The sequence below is a fragment of the Phascolarctos cinereus genome, unplaced genomic scaffold, assembly GCF_003287225.1.
Source record: "Phascolarctos cinereus isolate Bilbo 61053 unplaced genomic scaffold, phaCin_HiC Scaffold_2;HRSCAF=192, whole genome shotgun sequence".
Lineage (NCBI taxonomy): Eukaryota > Metazoa > Chordata > Mammalia > Diprotodontia > Phascolarctidae > Phascolarctos > Phascolarctos cinereus.
The window spans coordinates 211,760,126-211,781,511 of record NW_027555625.1 but is presented as its reverse complement, the minus strand read 5'-3'; the positions used below and the strand labels follow the sequence as shown (position 1 = coordinate 211,781,511).

At 34.9% G+C, this 21,386-nt stretch overlaps 1 pseudogene; it reads right to left on the bottom strand.

Moving 5' to 3' along the window:
* Positions 1–13,910: 13,910 nt before the first annotated feature.
* Positions 13,911–14,805, bottom strand: LOC110198162 (thioredoxin-dependent peroxide reductase, mitochondrial-like; annotated as a pseudogene).
* Positions 14,806–21,386: the final 6,581 nt, after the last annotated feature.

Here is a 21,386-nt window from a genome sequence, read left to right as displayed (position 1 = left end):
AGCAAAATGGATGACAAAAACAATAACTATACCTAAAATAATTTTGAAACAGGGATGGGCACAGCTAGATTGGAATAATGGAATATTCTTTTTTAGTCTTATGAGGAACTAGAAGAGGAACTATACCAAAAGAGATATTTTTTAAAGCTGGGATTTTCCATAATATTCCTGACTGGAAAATTTTCTTACAATGTTAAAAAAACCAATGTGGACATTTCAGGACTAGCAGTTACATATGGTAGTTGTTGTGGTGATAAGAGCTAGAGATGATAAAGTGGATCTCTCAAATGATACTTTTAGGAAGAGGTAATAAATGCTCTCATAGTAACAGTTGCTTAAGAGAACTACATTTTATAAGATTATCTTTTTCCCTTGATTGAATCAAGTACCTTTTCTGTAATTAAAAGAAAAACACCAAACCTTGTAGGACCTCATCTACCTTGTAGGACCTCTACCTCTTTCAGTTAATTGTGAAATAACAAATATGTGTTCCATCATTTTGTGTATTGGGCTCTTACAGAGTTTTTTAAAAAATAGTTGCAAGAATAGATACATAGTAATTATCTAATGTTCTCTTAATTACCTTGATAACCTTTGTTCTGATATTTGTTTGCATGCTTTTGGCAGATTCCTCTCTTTCACCTCTTTTAAGATGGTATTGCCTTTAGCACAGATTTAATTTATATAAACTTGGCTCCCTGTTCATAGACAACTGATTTTTCCTGTCTTTGTTCTCTTTACTGATTTTTCTACTTCCTCTACAATCACATCTAAGACAAGGGTATTACAGTGCAGATGTCATAGTTCTACTCTCCTTAATCAAGAAAACAGTTTAATATAATGATTTCTAAAAATATCCTTAATTTTCCTTTTGTTTGTGCTTCTTTCTTTCATCTTCAAAAGCACTTGGAATGATGTTGCTTAAAGAGATATCTTATTACATTTTCTTTAAAACATTTTTTCCTCTACTGATTCTCTCTTGTTTGAGAAACAATACCCATCTGAACCTGTACCTATTAGTTTATTGGTGTAGGGAACTACAATGTGAGGAAATCCCTCTGCCAAGACAGGTTGTCAGGCACCTTATCACAACTAAAATCTCAGAGGGTTTGCTTAGGGGTACTAAGAGATTAATTGACTTTCATAGGGCCATAGGGACAGAGAACAATTCTCTCAAGTAAGAGGTGGAACTGGAGGGCAGATTTTCCTGCTAGTTCTCTAGCCACTGCACTGACTCTCATGAGATACTATTGGTTATAATTTTCCTTCATCCTTTTTGAATGATTTTATAAATGGATCTATATGCTACTCTGGTCTTATGTTTTACAATTATTTTCATGATACTCCTTTGGAGAATACTTCTCTTTAGTACTGCACAAAAGAATGCTTCTTATTGCCTTTGGGTGTATGACAAAAGTATCTTAATCCACTCCTTTTTTTTTTGCCTCTGCAAGGAGAACCTGTGAGCCATCCTTCCATTCAACAGGAATGTTCTTCTGGTTTTGTCTATAGCAAGTATATAAAAATTGATAGCATTCATCTCCTCCAGTAATATACCTACTTATCGGTCACTGACAAGCATCTCATATTTTGAGTACCAATGGTCAAATTAAAGTTTATCAGTGATGTAAAAGATTTTGTGATTACTTGCACTGTCTCTGCCTCCTTTCTCACCACTCTACCACAATCCGTGCAAAAGCAGAAGAGATTCACTTAGGACTTGGGAATTGTCACTGTATATTGTCCTGTTTTATATTCCTTGACTTTGAGGTGGCCTGTCCTCTTACAACATAGACAAGGGGTTGGCCTTTGAGGGATTTTTTTTTTGCTTTAGTAATAACAACAATCGTAATTTACATCATTATCATCATCATCACCATCATCTTGATCTTAGCCTTTTAGAGAAAGTTCATATAGAATAAAGCCTTGTGCAATTCTTTACTCTGCTAAAAGTCCTATCCTGGTAAAATAAAAATATTTCAAGTTCAGTATACTATTAAACTCACACACATTTGTAATTGAATCAATGTATTGAGGTGTAAGCACATCTTCTGTAGGCTAACTGTACAACTGTTATTGCCTCAGTATTAATTGTTTTAAATATATTCTTTCTACTGAGCGCTGAATGCTAGCCAATTAGTGTCTTGTTGTACTCCTGGTTGGGTTAGCACCCCGGCCAGTGTAACAAAATTAGTTTTATGAATCTGAGAAAGAGATTAAGGAGCATAAAATATCAGGCTGGCCCTACTGAGAACCGTTGTGATGATCATCTTGACATTGAGGATAGTGGAGCTCCTGAAACAGTGACCACTCCCTTCCTCAACACAAACTTTTCTGTTTGTCATTTAAAGTTCTTCACAGCATGGTCACAGGCAGCCTTTCCAGGCTGATTATATACAGCTCTGCTCCATTCAAACTCCATGACATTCTATATCCTGCTCCTGTGCCTTCATACAGACTTATTTCTTGTATATGGAATGATTTGCCTGCTTCTATCACCTCAACCTTATGTTTTCACTCTCACTTTGTAGATTAAAGGTATCAAAAAATTCTGATATACTTCTATTTTCTGGATTCTATTCCATATTTCTTTTTTTTTGTTGTTGTTGTTGTCTTTAATCAATCATGAGTCTTTCGGAATTGCTTTGGATTGCTACGTTGCTGAGAAGAGCTAAGTTTATCATAGTTGATCATTGCACAATGTTGCTGTTACTGTGTACAATGTTGCCCTGGCTCTGCTCACTTCATTCAGCATCATCTTCTTTCCTGGTTTTTCTGAATTCCATTTGCTCATCATTTGTTATAATACAAGAGTATTCCATTACATTCATATAGCAGTTGTTCAGCTATTCCTCAACTGATGGGCATCCCCTCAATTTCCAATTCTTTGCCATTATGAAAAGAGCTACTGTAAATATTTTTGTACATGTAGCTCCTTTTTTTTTTCCTTTTTAAAGATCTCTTTGGGATATGGACCTAATAGTGTTATTGCTGGATCAAAGGGTATGCACAGTTTGATTGCCCTGTTGGCAAAGTTCCAAACTGCTCTCCAGAATGGTTGAATCAGTTCACAATTCCACCAATAATGCACTAGTATCCCAATTGTCTGACATCTTTTCCAACATTTATAATTTTCCTTTTCTGTCATATTAGCCAATCTGATAGGTATGAGGTGGGACCTCAGAGTTCTTTTAAATTGTAATTCTCTACTCAATAGTGATTTAGATTTTACTTTTAATCAAGTAATGTGGAATTGATTTTTTTTTTTACACAATAGCTACATAATACTGTAATTATACCATGTATTTCTTTAGGTTTTCAAGAGTTACTCAAGCCACTTCTGCCAATGTGATATTTGATGCCTATTCTTAGGACTCCTTATGCATAGAACCACTTTTCTATGTCCCTTACTCTGGCATTAGTCACACCATACACTGTTGTGTATAGGATCTGAAATGTTTTTGAATTCTTTTTCAAATACCATGAGAGAATGGGCTCATTCATGTAGCAAATAATAACAGATAACTTTATTGAATCATTTTGCTTTTGTGTAATTGGTATATTAGTTGAATTCATTCCATCACATTCAAAAATGAGTTTTTGAAATTCCAGTTTAGGCAGATCCATTCTCTTTTAAAAATAATTCAAAATATCAACATTACATTATTTTTATCATGCATATTAGGTGGCAGTTTTGGAATTTGCATTATGTTGATTTTAATAACAACTTTGGTATCTTCAGCTTTAACCTCTTGAGATTGAAGTAAATCCTTAATTTCTCTCTTATTTCATTTAGTCTGGGCTTAGGAATAAGGTTATTTCTTCTGATAACCCTACATTGATTTGCAGCACATTTTTGTGTAACTTGGAGCTGATGCTGTTGACAAAAAGTAATGATAAATTCTTGTCTATCACTCTAAGCTATGTTTCCAATTTTGTTATAATATAATAGTAGTGCATAATAATAATATATCTCCAGCCAAATTCCTGCATTCCTGGTTTGCCCTATTTGGTGGTCAGTGCAAATTTACAGTGGTGGGTTATTGGTGTGTATGATTTTTTCCCTGATGTACCTTGCCTTCTAATGGTACTAGAATATGAAAAAGTACCACTTATTTTCCTTGGAGTGCTCTTTCTTCCTGATTCTACTTCTTGGAACCTTCTCAAGCGCCATCTTCTTCAAGAGGACTTTCCTGATTCCTACTGTTGTTAGAATCATCGTTTTTACTGCTCCCTTCTCCCCTAAAATAGCAAGTAAGCAAACAAATTTACCTTTATATTAATTTTGTACATATCCTATTTTTATTTATAGAATGAATTTTCTTTGCAAAATGGGACAATTTTTTTTTGTCTTTATATTTCCAGTACTTATAATAGTACCTAGAATACACAGACATTTAATAAATGTATATTGATGATTAATAAAGGCTGGCATTTGAGTTAGGAAGAGCTGAGTTCATATCCTTCCTTGGACATGCATTGATTATGTGATTGTGCATAAATCACTTAATCTCTCAATGCTCTAGCAAACACTAAGATGATATGTTCAAAGAAAGTTACCAATCTCCATTGGTGAACAACTGTTCTACACTTCAGTTATCCACAGCAATGACTTAAAAACAAAAAGCAAAACAGGTAAGGGGGAAGTGTGGATGAGAGACTTTTGTGTTTTCATAGAGGCAGTAGAAAAGCAGCCAGTAGAGAGAGAGAGATGATAATGAATGAGCTCATGGAGCAGATGAGAGGGGACTTAATTAAGGAATAGGTGGATGGTCTGTATTAGTTAAGGGGAAGATCATCTCTTCCTATGTAACACTTTTGTCTTTATATGTCTGTCTTTAACACACCAGGGGCTTAACAGATGCTTGTTGATTACTTAATTAACTGTTTGATTGATTAATTCAAGATTGTATGAGTGAGGACATTTGAAGGATTAGATAAGTCAAGGAAAGGAGTTGAGGGTATTCATTTCTAAGGTCTCAATCTTCTTAGTTATATAGGAGGAGGCGTTATCTGGTAGAGTTGAAGAGAAAGGGGAGTAAAATGGAGGGTTTGAAGAGAGAAGGGGTCCTGTGGGGACTGTGACAGTAAGACAGCAAGAAAAAAAGTAAAATATAAGGGCTGACAAATTAAAGCCAATCACCCCTCCTTTAGAAGACCCACTTCTTCTCTTAAATCTAAGGGTAATGTGTCATTTTGGCCTGGTCATCCGATTCCCAACAGCAGCTAACAGGAGGAATATCATCAGTGACTTTGCCAGAGCTTTCCACTGTGATGTCACTTTGTTCTAGGCTATGCTTCAGCCTGTCCTTGAAGTGTTTCATCTTCCTCTAATCTCTGTGACTGCTGTCCTATGTGCCCTCCTTTAGACTATCATACAGCAGTTGTTTAGGTATTCCAAAACTGTCACTTCTACTCTTGTGCCCTGACAAGTCAGCTGATATCACCTGTCATCACTTCCTATCTGTAGGTAAGCAGCATCTATGAAGGCCCTTCCTGTTTCAAAACCAAATAAAGAAAATTGAGTCTTCAGATTTCACTAAGCCTGCATGCTAATCATAAATCACACCAACTGGATAGAATTGTATATCTAGATGGATAAGAGGAAGTGGTCAGAGACCATCTTTGCCTGGCTTTCAAGGTCCTATATCACCTGTGCCTACTTTATCTGTTCCATCTTATTGCACACTAATATTTGTCACTAAATCTCTTCCTTAACCTAGCATATAGTTTCACTGAAATTCCTTTTGCATTTTGTACCTCTGCTTATGCCGGTCCTCTATGCCCAACCTGTCCTTCCTCTTCCTCTCTGACTTTGCAAATCCTTCTTATCCTTCAGCTTAAGTCCTAACTCATTCCTGAAGCCTTCCATGGATATTTTACCCCCTCCAATTCTCTCCTTCCTCTCCCCCTTTCCCCTTTACTCTGTCTCCTAATCTCTCATTCTGCCTTTCTCTCCATGTTTTTCTCTCTCCCTCTCCCTCTGTCTTTGTCTGTCTCTCAATCTCTCTCTCTCTCTCTCTCTCTCTGTGTGCGTGTGTGTGTGTGTGTGCATTTGAAAGAGATCTTTGAATTTGACATTGTGAGGAATTGCTAGTGTGAGAATTCCTTCTTTGATTACATTACACCTCATTGCTTCACCTTACTACTGAATTCTTAAAATATTTACTGTTGGTAGCATCTATAGTACCAGTGTCTAGAGAATAATAAAATTCTAGAGCTAGAAGGACCCTTAGAAATAAATTATTATCTCCTTATTAGCTTAGATTTGTAAAATAAGGGGTAGTGAAATTAAATAACTTGCCCAGTTAAATAGCTTAATTTTATCTTAAAATAAGTTAGATGATCTAATTATACCTTTTTATATTATTTTTGTTTCACTTTTCTTAGTTATATTCAAGGAAAGTTTGCAAACTACTTGAGGACAGAGCTTATTTTATTTGTTTATTCTCATATTTTTTCTAGCACAATGCTAAGCACATTATAGATTGTCAATAAATATTAATTACTGTGTGTTGTCACAAATTTTTGCTTGTGCACAACTATATCACCTTAACCAGTGCCAAACTAGTGCCTTTTTTGCCTTGCTTCCAATCTGATATACTCATTCATTGATTTAACAAGTATTTATTAAGATTCTACTACATGTCAGACACTGTGTTCAGCCTGAGGGAGTGCACGGAAAATACAAAGGCTAAAAAAAAAAATATTACACTGTATTGCATTGTATTGACATAGTAGAATAAAATTCATTTACTTTATTCACTGATATCCCAGAAGCTGCTACAGTTCTAGTCTACCCCTAGCTTGTCTTTGATTTGTATTAAGAAAAGAGGATCTTCAAGGAACCAGGTTGATTCCAAGGCCATACTGGGATTCAAGTTAATTGCAGAAGAAACTGACAGATGAAGGACTTAGTGCCATATAGCTTTCGTGTTTTCACCATTTTTTGAACTAGTGGTGACCCAGGCTTCTCTCCTGGTTGTTTAGGTTATATATTTGGAACAAAATGAGATATTTCTATATCACTCAATAGTTAACAAAAGAAAATTTACTTAACCATAGCATAAAGATCTTCAACAGGGTCCCAGGCATGGAGAACTGTGGCCTTGAAGCCACATGTGGTCTTCTAGGTCCTTGGATGCAGCCTTTTGACTGAGTCCAAGTTTTACAGAACACATCCTTTTATTTAGGGTATTTGTTCTGTGAAGTTTGGATTCTGTCCAAGTGCCACACTTGAAGACTTAAAGGGCCACATCTGGCCTCTAGGCCTCAGGTTTCTCACCAAAGGATTAGGCAATGAGGACACCTTGAGCTGATTCAGCTGAGAGAAGCTCTCCTCAAGGTGGATCTACTTGCCAAGCATCTGAGAACCCCTACCCCAGGTCCTCTTGATGGCTTTTTTACTCAGCTGATGAGGAAATAACATCAACAGTCTGAGCTCTTAGACCTCTGTGCTGTTAAAATGCCAAATATTTGTTGTCCAATGCAATTCATAATTTCATTAAACTCATTAAAGGCTGAAAGACCTGTTCTTACTGTTCTAGTCTTTTTACACTTACTTCCTTCTAAGCACTCTACCGTTCAGCTATACTGGCTCATTTGATGTTCCTTTCATACAATTCATCATCTCTCATCTCCATGCTTTTGCTCTGGGTACATCTGAAGCTGCAAATGCTCTGCCTCCTAACATCTTATCTTTTATTTTCCCTTTCTTCCATCAAGACTCATCTCAAAACCCATCTTCTGCAGAGGGCCTCTGAGATTTCTTTCTATCACTTTTTCTATATTTCATTTATGCACCTAGTTATTTATGTATTGTATATCCCATTAAAATGTGAGCTCTTTGACTAGAGGGACTCTTATCTTTGTATCCTCAACACTTAGCACAGTGTCTTGGTAATGGGAAGTAGTTAATGAAATCATTGATGAATTGAATTACATAACTTAATTATTTGGCATTTTAACAGCATAAAATGTATAGCACTTGTTAAGCTATGAAGAATAGTTGTATAATAGATACATATTTCTGAAAGTATGGTAGATTGCATGGAAATCAGGTCACAAGCATTTAATTATATAGCATACTATTTCATTTAAATTTCATAGAACCTAGTCCATGTTACTGAATATTCATACATATATGAAAATGTATGTTTAATTTTCTACATAAATATTACCCCCACACATACAACATAATGTAAGCTTATTGGTGGCAGCACCTATTTCATTTAGTTTTTGTACCACTAGCACGTACACAATGCTTGACAAATAGTGAGGTAAGCAGGTAATAAATATTTATTGTATCAAATTTGCTAAGTCTACATATAATCCAACAAATATTTATTGTTTACTCTTTGCCAGACACTGTGCTCAGTATTTGTAATACAAAGCTGTAATGAAACAGCTCCTGGCTTCAAAGAGCCTACTTTGTGTTGGGGGTGGGGGGGCAGATAACACAAAATGTTAATAATATTAATAATGATGAGGAGGATGAGGATGAGGATAACACTTATATAGTGCTTACTATGTGGCAGGCACTGTGCTAATTGCCTTACAATTATTATCTCATTTGACACTCGCAAAAATTCTGGGAAATAAGTGCTATTAATTATCCCCATTTTACAGATGAGGAAACTGAGGCAAACAGAAGTTAAGTGGTTACCCAGTGTTACAGAACTAGAAAGTATCTGACATTGAATTGGAACTCATATCTTCCTGACTCTGGGCACAGTGTTCCATTTACTGCATCACCTAGTTACACACACACACACACACACACACACACACACATGTGTATATATATATATATATATACACACACACACACACAAGTATATATATAAATATACATATACACATATATATGTACATATGTACATATATACCAATAATTTTGAGGAGAGAGTAGAAGAAACTATTATGAAGAATAGTTTACAATTTTATTGTTATATTTATCTGTTTTGAACAAATAGATAAAAATTATGTATCTGACAGATTTACTACATATTCTAGTTCATTGTTGTCGATTCAGTCATTGATTTTCAATATTATTTCATGAATATGATCCTGCGGAAAGCCTTTTTTTTTTGTTCCAAGGCATAAAAAACTCTCATAATTCTAGACTTAAGAATATATAGACATTTTTGCATCAAATATTTCAGGCACCAGTCATTTTCATATTAATAGTAATGAATTCATCTATAAAATAATTGTGCAGAGTTCCATGAATTGGGCCAATTGCCAGTAAGATGTGGGAAGGTAGAAACTTTCTTCAGAAAGAAAGATGTATCACCAACCTCACTTACCTCCTCCTAAAGTATTAACTGAAATACAGGAGATTTGAACAACTCTCATCTCCACCTATCTATCACTTGCTTAAAAACTTTCTTTATAAGAGCTTTTAGTCCAAATAGTAACATGCCAGTATAAATAGCATGCTCTACACTTGTACTTCTATTGAAGATACTCCATTCTTCTTAAGACATGGTTTTCCCCCACTGCTCGCAAATACTTTTGTATGTCAATACTTTGCCTTGAGGATGTTAATATTAAACAAGAAGAAAGGTAATATAAAAGTCAGGTAGTGCACTGGAATTCAATTGAAGACAAAAGCAAAACCCCTGGAAATCATGGGAGACTAACCAAGGAAGAGTTTACTTTATCAATTTTCTGAGCAAAGTTCTTCAAGAAATGTGAACTTTGCTTGGGTCTTTTGCAATTGTGTAGATTGACTCAGACAATATTTACAGCTATATCCATGACAGGTTTAAGCACTTTATACCAGAAATGGACTTATATGTCATAGAAAGACACAATTTCAGACTTCAAAGAACACTCAATGACCAACTAATTCAACAGATAGGCTAAATTAGGTTGAGGGTAACCAACAAGCCTCAGATGCAGTGGTGAGTTAGTGCAATTTCTACCCTAAGCATGTGAAGACTTCCCCTGATGGAATAGGTGGATGAGAAGAATTTGGTTGTTACAAAATCATGAAGGAGGCTGAAGCAGGCATTATGGAACACTTAGAGATTGGTCAGGCATTGAAGATGCCAAGGTTGTCCACTGCATTCCAGGCCATCGCCTTGACTTGTGTCTTGCCACTGGACTTTGATTACTTTGGAAAAGAGAGTGAGGCTGAACACTTTATGCAACTCTGCCTCATTTAAATCTAATTCATGTACAAGTGAAGAACAATGACCTGTTATGTCATTGGTCTTCTTCAAAAATGAAAGATAAACAACTAGTCTTGTCCATACTTAAAAAAGGTTCCCTTTAAGATAGATATGTCAAGTGTTCACTCAGTCATTCCTGGGTTTTGCAAATGAAAAATTGCTGTCTCCCAAGTAACCCATTCAACTTTTAGATTGCTCCAATTATTAGGAATTTCTTTCTCTCCATAAACATGGATCTGTTGCTCTGGAGCTTCCACTCATTTCCAGCACTGTCAATCGTGTAACCTCACCAATATGTTTCACATTGATAGTGTTCCTAGACAGACTAATTTAGCTTTTAGAGGAGTTCATTCGTTAAGATGGTATGGCAAGAATAGAGAGTATAAGCCATTTGGCCTCCAATTTTGGAGAACATTCTGCCACAAATACACACAAACCTTAAGAAGAGAGGTTTAAAATTAGAGTACTTATGGTGGAGTGCATGTTCAAAGAACCCATGTAGTCAAATGATAATTTTATAATCCGTCATTACTAAAAGCTCTTTTACAACCCACAGCTGTTATTCTTCTCTGGCACGAGGACTCACACTACTTTAAATTTCTTCTTCCCTCACATTCTCAATCTACCTGCATCCATTTCCCCACCAGGTTTATTCTTGGTGTATTTTTCTCTGTTTCTGGGTAAGCTCTATTTTCTTGGATAACTATCTGTTTGCCTATGGTGTGCCTTTCTATTTTCAAGTAGATAGCTTTTCTTCCATGGTTTCCTTCTTTATAGCTATTTGATTAATGAAAGTTAAGGAAGAAGGTAGAAAGGTAGAAAGAAGAGGTAGAAAATTCTCTCTGTTCTCTTCCCCTGAAAGCTCCCCCGCCAAAAAAAAAAAAAAATTCTATCAGAGGCCTGAACCTTGAGTGCTTCATCACTGGGCTGATCTACCATTTCATTTTGCTCATCACAGGAATAACTCATTTTTATACATAGCTCAGGGAGTATGACCTGATCCTTTCAGTCAGAAAAGTTTTTTTTCCTGGTGTGTCATCATCATACCTCATTCAAAGTCTCAAAGTCCCTTACATTTTATGAACAGCTTGTCTGCACATTGTAATTTAGTTACAGGAAAATTCCTTAAATCCCAGTTTACTATTGATTGATTGAATCAGTTAAGGAATCTGTGCCTTCTGTATTTTCATTAATGGAAAGTCTCCTGTTCTTTATGTTCAATATGTCTTTAATATGTCTTTAATTTCAACAGTGTAGACACTGCTTTCATCCTTCTCATACTTTGCAATTCTTGTCTCTTCTGTAAATTATTTACCCATGTGCTGGAGGCCTTCCTTTTATTTTATTCATGTCTCTAGCATACTACTGAGCAGTTCAAGCTATTCAGTTGTTTCCTCTCATTCCAGCTAAATGATTTGATTATTTATCTTTCTAGTCATTCATGTCCTTGGAAATTTTTTTTTATTCCACTTCTAACATACAAGTCAATTCTGGTTGTTTAATTACAGCCAACATGCATTTTTCATTCTCTTATTTTGTTATTTTAAATCTTCCAAGATAGTGATGTTCCACGATTCCACCTATACAGCAACTCTAGGAGAGTACAATTATTAAGGAGATGGGCTTTTATTGAAGGAGGCAGCCTAAAAACATTGCATAAATGCATGTTAACATAACTTATATTATTATAACTATTATAGTAACTAAAATGCACTATTTCATTCATGAATTAACCAACTATATTTTTGTACTGCCAAAATGAATTTAAAATCTATTTACCTATCTTTGTTGTTGTGAAATTTGCATATGTATACATATATAATGTATATTCATATGTATACATATGTATGTATAAACATACACACATACACACACACACACACACACACACACACCATAGCATTTATTGCTTATGAAGAGATTTAGCAAATTTTAGGTGGATAAAGCACTGGACCTGGAGTCACAAAGACCTGAGTTGAAATCTGGCCACAGATATTTACTAACTATGTAACCATGAGTAACTCACTTAAGAACTGTCTAGCTCAGCTAATTCAACTCTAAAATGGAGATAATAGTAATGCCTACCTTGCAGGGTTGCTGTGAGGCTCAAATGATATATTTATAAAGTACTTAGCACAGTGAGTGACAAATAGTAGGTGCTAAATAAAAGTTTGTTTACTTCCTTCTTTTCCTATTCATCCACGCCATAATGTAAGAAGTCATGATAGGCCAGATGTGGTGATTCACATTGGTAATTTCTTCTACCAAGAGGCTAAGGCTAGCGGATCATTCGAACTAGGGAGTTCTGAGTTGCAGTAGGGCAAAAACTGTTCTGGTGTTTTCACTAAGGCTGGCATAATACAGTGAGCCCTTTGTGAGTGAGAAAAGAACCAGTCTGCCTAGGAAGGGGAAAACTGACCGAGGTCAATGGAATAGATCAAAGCTTCTTTGCTGATCAGTGGTAGAATCCAGCCCACTAGTGGCTGATGACCTTCCATCCTGGGAGATAAGAACACCCAGTTTTAACTTTTCCTACTCCTGCAAAAAAAAAAAAAGGACAAAATCAAAAATGGAAATAGTGGTAGTAATAAGAAAACTATCTTTACAATTGTACCTATTTTGATTGCAATGCATACTTCATTTCCTTCATCACTTTGATTTTGTGAAACAGTTTTTATATATGTTAACTGTTTATTGTTGGCAGCAGTAAAAATGTCAATAAAAGATTTTTTTCTAAAAAGGAAAATGGTGAAATTGCTTCTGTCATATAATACTAAAGAATGTTCAAAGAACGAAAAAAAGAACTCATCAATTTAGATATTCCCATTTTGGAATGCATGGTACTTTGGTCAAGACATACATTAAATTTATTTTTTTGATACTTTAAAATTTATTTTTGATTAAGTAATGTACACTGAGTTATTCACCAGCTAGAAAAATAAATGTTCAATAATAATTTCTAAAGGTGCATTATATATAATTCTGGGGTTCAACAGGTATCTTTTATACTCAAATTAAACAGAATTTGAAATGTATCAAGACGTCAAGTTCACCCAAACTTCAAATAATGATAAAATGAACCCCTGAATTAAAAAACTTGGTCTGCCCACCATGATTAACTACTTTAATTTACCACTGTAAGTGTTAAGTTTTTAAAACAAATATACTTCATACTTGCCTTCTACTCAAATGTTTCATGAGTCAAATTATCTTTAATTACAGGACATTCATTTTATGGAGGAAAAAAGACTGTAGTTTAATAATTATAAAAACAAATCTACAAAGGGATACTTAGTTAAGGGAAAGCTGCTAAACCTGTTTATCTATAACTCAAGCCCATGGGAACATCCTAATTAAGTGTTTGCCACACCCATGTTTTGCACATATAAAGTCAATGAACAATTTCTTTAGACTATAAATTCAAGAAGGGAATCTCTAAATTTCAATGAAGATGTCAAATATATAGTAAGTGCAGTTTGTTAAGAAGTATGGGGAAAGCAAAGATTTGGTACTAAAGTATTCTTTGAACTAGCAAAAACTATTAAGGATACATAGTCTTGGGAGGGAATTTTAGGAAAACCAAGCATTTGAGGTGATATTTACAGATACAAGCATGACTTGTATATAGTCTACACTTCTATATAGAATAATTTTTTGCACACTATTGTAGATTCCAATTGGGGTTTCTTCATAGTTTAAAAAGCCACACAGGTCTTCAATACATGGTATCATTTATTTATTCACTTTCTCAAAGTACTCTTTGGAAGTAGAGACAGCTTATCACAGGTGAATCTGGTGTCCAGACTTCTTTGTGCACTTCCACAAACTAGAATACCTTCACCAAATGAAGAATTTCTTCCTCACTTTGGCCCACAAGGGAGATCATTAACACTCATGTGTTTGATAGCTCCATTAGGGTGAATCAAGAAGAGAACTCTTTTTTTTTTTTTAGGCGATTGGGGTTAAGTGACTTGCCCAGGGTCACACAGCTAGTAAGTGTCAAGTGTTTGGTCTGAGGACACATTTGAACTCAGGTCTTCCTGACTTCAGGGCTGGTGCTCTATCCACTGCTCCACCTAGCTGCCCCAAGAAGAGAACTCTTAACACAAGGCTAAGTCCTTCAAGCAAAACACCATAGCCCTGGGAAACTCGTTTGGTTAAATCTGATAAGAGTGCAATATTCATATGGTCTAAACTACCACTGTATTTATCCAGGCAAGATGGCTAAATTGGGAATCCACTGAAAGTGCAAGTACTTCATAGTCCACATTATGAAATTCATTAGCTTTGTCACTAAAAGCAACAATTTCTGTTGGGCACACAAACATGAAATCAAGAGGGTATACCAAATATGTGCTTTTAAAGTCATCATGGCTTATTTCTTTGAATCCTTTATTGACAATAGTTGTATCCTTAAAATATGGACCATGTTGGTTAGAGCAGGAACATAAATTGAAGAACGGGTGCTGAAGGAAAATTTTGAATGGGTAGCAATCACAGGCATTATGTTAGCTGTGAATATGTTTCTAGTAGCAACAGGCCTAAAGGCTGCAGAAATGCCCAAGGGAAAGGAGTTCACATGCCAAGTAACCAAAGCCCGAAATAACCTTCCCAAGGATGCTACCATCTTCCCAAATTAACTTTTTTTTTTTACTTTTTTGGAGGGCAAAAAACTAAAGCTTTCCTAAAATAAACTTTAAAAAATTATAAACAAGATTGAGGGAACAACATTTAATTTACTTACAAGAGACTTGTTTTTAATAATCACCCTCCTTTCTTTATACACAAATCTCTATATTAAAGTAAGTCTGACTGAATTTCTACTTGCCAACACTTCCTTGGCAGTAAAGATACTGTATTCCAGAAACACAATATGTTTTTAAAAAATAAAACTACCATGCGGTAGAAATGTTCTGTATTTCAATAGACTTCACTTCACTAATTCAGATTGACTTTCTATTCAGTTAAAATTACTGCCCTTAAAGCAATGGCATTAAGAAATAGAAATTCTACAGACATTGTTACAAAGGAGACTCAGAACATTGTGTTCTAATTAGTATTCTGATAGAGTATGCCTTTCTCAATCATGAATTAAAAAGTGAACTCCCATCAGTGGTTTAGAACATTTCTTGCTATCATTTTAGTTGCTATTCTGGCAGTCCATTTTAACTACTTTCAAATATTTGCTGGCACCACAAATGACTATCTTAATTTGAGAATATAAAATGTCAGCAACAAAGATCCAGGAACAGGTAGCAAGGGAGTGAGAGCAAAGTAAAAAGAGCTAAAGAAGGTATAGGCAGAAAGTGAGTTGGGCTTTGGCTTGGAAGGTTATATGTAAAGTATTTACATTCTAATCCATTTTTGCTCCTGGAAAAATAACAGTACATTATGCAGTGATGGTGGCTTAGTAGCAGCAGAGTGACCCCCTTTTTTTTTATTTTTGCAAGGCAATTGGGGTTAAGTGACTTGCCCAGGGTCACACAGCTAGTGAGTATCATGTGTCTGAGGCTGGATTTGAACTCAGGTCCTCCTGACTCCAGGGCCGATGCTCTGTCCACTGTTCCACCTAGCTGCCCCCAGAGGACCCCTTTCAAAAGAAAGTTTTTTTTATTTTTTAAAGAATGCTGATTTTAATTTCTTATTCGAATATAGTGATTCTAAAAAAGTAAACTATAAACCTTTACAAAATCAAATATTTTACATAAATAAAACATGAATATTTCTACCTCATAGTAAAGAAGCTATGAAAACAAAATATAGGTACAACATATTAAGAATTCTATCACAGATCTAGACAACTTTAAGTTAACTTGTTAAAATGAACTGGAGATAAAAGTGATGATGGGAAAATGGTAATGGCAAATGATGATCATTATTTTACTATTCTTTTTTTATTTCAACATATCCCTGTTTTCAAAATGCTACCTATTCTACCACATTGGATTAATTCCACTTTTATTATTACCTAATATACATCCATGACAATATTTATTTCAAAATAACAAATACATCACACACACACAAATCCTACTGAATCTATTATCTTAATCAGGGAAATAGGAATTCTGCAGTCTGAAGTTTTCCTACCACCAAAGACAAGTATATATAAATCCTATACACAGAAAAAATGAGATTATGACAGACAAAAGACAAATAAAGAATTAATCAATAAGTAGTCTTGCTTTCCACTGAAATCTCTTGAAATTTGCTAGTATCCAAACCCTATTGTGATATCAGATGTAAAATTTTAGTACTGTGGTATTTCCAGGGTTCTGAGATTCCTAACTATCCACTATGATTACCAATCTCTAAACAAATACTAAAGGATGGGAGACAGATAACAAATAAAAGAGTATTTTACGAAATCATTAGATGCTTCAAAATGTTGAAAACATCCATGGCTCCCACGTCCAAGTTTTCATCCAAAGTGTACAGATTCTTGTAATGTCCTACCCTCCATATTTCCCCTACCAGCCTACTATATTTGAATAATTAATCATAGTGCTATATGCAAATAATAGATTTACACAATCCTTTTTGACTGTAAGCAAATGAGTATCTTGACTTCAAAGCATTAGAATCAAGTCCTTCCTATTTTCTTTAGCATTTGTTTTTATTTAAAATTAAAAAAAAAAATAAAAGCTTATATAGGAAATCTTAGATCACTGGGCAGCTAGGTGGCATAGTGGATAGAGCACTGGGCCTGGAGTCAGGAAGACCTGAATTCAGATCTGATCTCAGACCTTTACTAGATATGTGACCCTGGGCAAGGCCGTTAATCCTGTTTTCCTGAGTTCCTCATTTGTAAAATAAGCTAGAGAAGGAAATGGCAAACCACATCAATATCTTTGACAAGAAAAACCCAAATGGAATAATGAAGAGTCAACTCAACTGAACAATGAACAGAAAACTCTAGTTCACTAAAATCTACATCAAATAATTTGGCAAGTTAATAATAGCAATGTAAAATATAAATATTCCTTATTTCCAGCAACAATATAAACTGATAATAGTCTTGTGTATCTCTGATGGCAGTACTACCAACAGATCATAAATAAATAATCAATTTGTTATAAATAAATTCCTATATCCCATTGAATTCAACCTAAAAGCCCAAGATCTGGGTAAGAACCAAAAAATAATGATCATTTATTAAGGTCTATCCCCCCTTACTTAAACTTCCAGCTGTCCTTGGTCAATTTGTAAGGGAAAAGCAGAGTTTTTGCCCCTTCTCCTGCCCCCTAACTATGGCTCTGCTTAATTGCATACCTTTGAGCAACCCCTATATGTCTTGTATCCCGCGTCTAGATTCATATTCTCCTTCTTCTTCAGAAATGAATTTGAAGAGTCAACAGGTAGGGAACGGCAGGAATGAAAAGGAAGCATATGTCAGGGAGGCAACAGTCCAGAAATTAATTTAAAATTTATATACCCAGAAAACATAAGCAAAATATTTTTCCTGTGTTAAATAGTTTGTGTTCTGATTATAGGAAATAAGATATTTATTTAGACTGTACAGAGACTTATTGCATGTACACTCAATAAGATCCACTCAATTGTAACTGAGGATTGCTGTCCTAGAACAGCTTTTTCATTTCATCAGTAATTTAAGCATTTGCAAAAGATCTGTACAAAAGAGGACATATTTTGTCTTGCTTCCAGTTATAGGTATACCTCAGAGATGTTGCAGGTTTGTTTTCACATCACTGCAATGAAGTGAATATCTCAATAAAGCAAGTCACATGAATTTTTTGGTTTCCCATTGCATATAGAAGTTGGATTTATACTACATTGTAGTCTATTAAGTGTTCAATAGTATTATGTCTTAAAACATGTACGTCCCTTAAGGAAAATGATTTATCACTACAAATTGTTAGCCATCATCTGAGCTTTCAGTGAATCATAGTCTTCTTTGCTAGTGAAGGGTCGTGTCTTAATGTTGATGGCTGCTGACTAATCAGAGTTGTGATTGCTTATGGTTGGGGTGACTGTGGCAATTTCTTAAAACAAGACAATGAAATTTGCCTCATTGAGTGACTCTTTCTTTTACTTGGTCACTTAGGGACCACAGTAGGGTAATTAATTGTCCTAATTTCAATATTATTGTGTCTCAGAGAACAGGGAGGCCAAAGGAGAGGGAGAGAGACGCGGCACATACACAAAAATTGGTCAGGTACTAGAGCATAAAACCTCACAATCCAATGCAGAAAGGCAGAACTATTAAATGCATCCCCTTCAGATCGTGATGCAATAAAAATTGTATGTAATAAAGGACCATAGAAAGACAGACTAAAAACGATTGGAAACTAAATAATCTAATCCTAAAAAATGATTGGGTTAAACAAGAAATCATAGAAACACACAATAACTTCATTCAAGAGAATGACAATAATGAAACAATATACCAAAATTTATGGGAAGCAGTGAAAGCAGTTCTTTGGGGAAGTTTTATATCTCTAAAAGCTTACATGAATAAAACAGAAAAAGAAGAAATCAATGAATTGGGCATACAACTAAAAAAAACCAGAAAGAGAACAAATTAAAAATACTCAATTAACCACCAAATTAGAAATATTGAAAACCAAAGGAGAAATTAATAAAATTGAAATTAAGATAACTATTGAACTAATAAATAAAACTAAGAGCTGGTTTTATTTAAAAAAAAACAAGAAAATAGATAAACCTTTGGTTAATTTAATTAAAAAATAAAGAAGAAAACCAAATTAGCAGTATCAAGAATGAAAAGGGTGAATTCACCACCAAGGAAGAGGAAATTAAAACAATAATTAGGAACTATTTTGCCCAACTGTATGCCAATAAATTTGACAATCTTTGTGAAATGGATACATATTTACAAAAATATTAATTGCCCAGATTAACAGAAGAGGAAGTAAAACACTTATATAACCCCATCTCAGAAAAAGAAATTGAACAAACCGTTGATGAACTCCCTAAGCAAAAATGTCCAGGGCCAGATGGATTTACAAGCGAATTCTAGCTAACATTTAAAGAACAATTAATTCCACTACTCTATAGACTATTTGGGAGAATAGGTGAAGAAGGAGTCTCATCAAATTCTCTTTATGATACAAATATGGTGCTAATACCTAAATCAGGAAGAGTCAAAACAGAGAAAGAAAATAGACCAATTTCCCTAATGAATATAGATGAAAAAAAAATTTTAAATAAAATATTAGCAAATAGATTACAGCAACTTATCACAAGAATAATACACTATGACCATGTAGGACTTATACTAGGAATTCAGGGTTGGTTCAATATTAGGAAAACTATCAGCATAATTGAGCATATCAACACCAAAACTGACAGAAACCACATGATCATCTCCATAGATTCAGAAAAACTTTTGACAAAATACAACACCCATTCCTATTAAAAAACATTAGAGAGCATAGGAATAAATGGAGTCTTCCTTGCTTTGGAGTTTGAATGCAGATCAAAGTATACTATTTGCTATTTTTTTTCTTCCGTCGTGTTTTGTTTCCTCTCTCTAGTGGTTCCTCCTATGGGTTCTAATTCTTACTTACAACAGCACTAATGTGAAAATATGTTTAAGAGGAATGTATATGTATAGCCTATATCAGATTGCGTGCCATCTTGGTGAAGGAGGTGGGGAGGGTTAGGGAGAAAAATTTAAAACTCAAAAGCTTATGAAAGTGATTGTTGATAATTTAAAATAAATTAATTAAAAAAACAAAAAAAACCCAATGAAGTTTGCCTCATTAAGTGACTCTTTCTTTCACTTGATCACTTAGGCACCATTGTAGAGGTATTAATTGTCCTAATTTCAATATTATTTTGACTCAGAGAACAGGGGCCAAAGGAGAGGGAGAGCGACTGGGAGAGCAGGACAGTCAAGCAATCAGAACATGCACACTATTTAATAAGTTCACTGTCATATGGACATCATTCCTAGAACCCCAAAACAATTATAATAGTAACATCAAAGATCACATAACAGATATGATGATGTTGGTGGTGGTGATGATGTTTGAAATATTGTAAGAATTACAGAAATTCAATGGAGAAAGAAGATGTGAGCACATGCGGTTGGAAAAATGGCATTGCAAGACTTGCTTGATGCAAGGTTGCAACAAGCCTTCAATCTGTGAAAAACACAGTATCTGAAAAGCACAATTAAGTGAAGCACAATGAAACAAGGTACACTTGTATATAAAAATACAACCTGTGCTTTAAGCATAGTTGTATAAAATCATGGAGGAAAACCCCCAAATCAAGGAGAGTGATGGTACTCTCACTTTGTGCTTCTTAAATCCTACTTGGATTAAACACACTCACACACACACCCCAAACAAAAAAAAAAACACCTTCACTTCTGGTTCATAATTTGATAGTTTTTTTTCCCCTGTCATCCATACCACTTACATCCATTCCTAGTATTTCTTTTTTCTTTTTCTTTTTTTTTTTTTGGCTAGGCAATGGGGTTAAGTGATTTGCCCAGGGTCACAGAGCTAGTAAGTGTTATGTGTCTGAGGCCAGATTTGAACTCAGGTCCTTCTGAATTCAGGGCCAGTGCTCTATCCATTGCACCACCTAACTGCCCCCCATTCCTATTATTTCTTCAACAAAAGACATTATTTTTAAAATTCACCGAATCAATTATATCTAATGAAAGATGAACAAGAGTTCATGGATTTCCCTTATCAACTCAGTACTCAAACCTCCAACTTCACCCAGTCATTGAACCTACACATGAGGTTCTTCTGTCTGATACATAACCAAATTTTACCTGCTCAAATTCAAACTAGAAATAAAATTGTAGTTTTGAATTTCACAGTTTAGGTACAAAGCTCCAACAAGGATCTGTTTGTGCTCCGTGTACACAAACCATTGGTTTTGCTACATGCTTAAGCTCTGCACACAGGTTTTCAATAAATATTTCATGAATTAAACATAATGGGAGGCATTGCAGTACAATACAGAAAGTGCCAGAGCCTTGGGTTTTACTTCCATCTCTGTTTTTAACTAGCTGCATTAACCTTCTCTAAGCCTCCCCTCCTTTGGAAAATAAGGGATTTATACCAGATTATATATAATGTTCTCTCTACCCCTAGTAGTCTATGCCTAAGTCTGTCTCCACTGGTCTATCTTTTCAGGTCTAATTAGGTGAGGAAGACTCCTTTGTGATGGGTTTCTTGCTAGCATCCTGCTACCTCCACATGT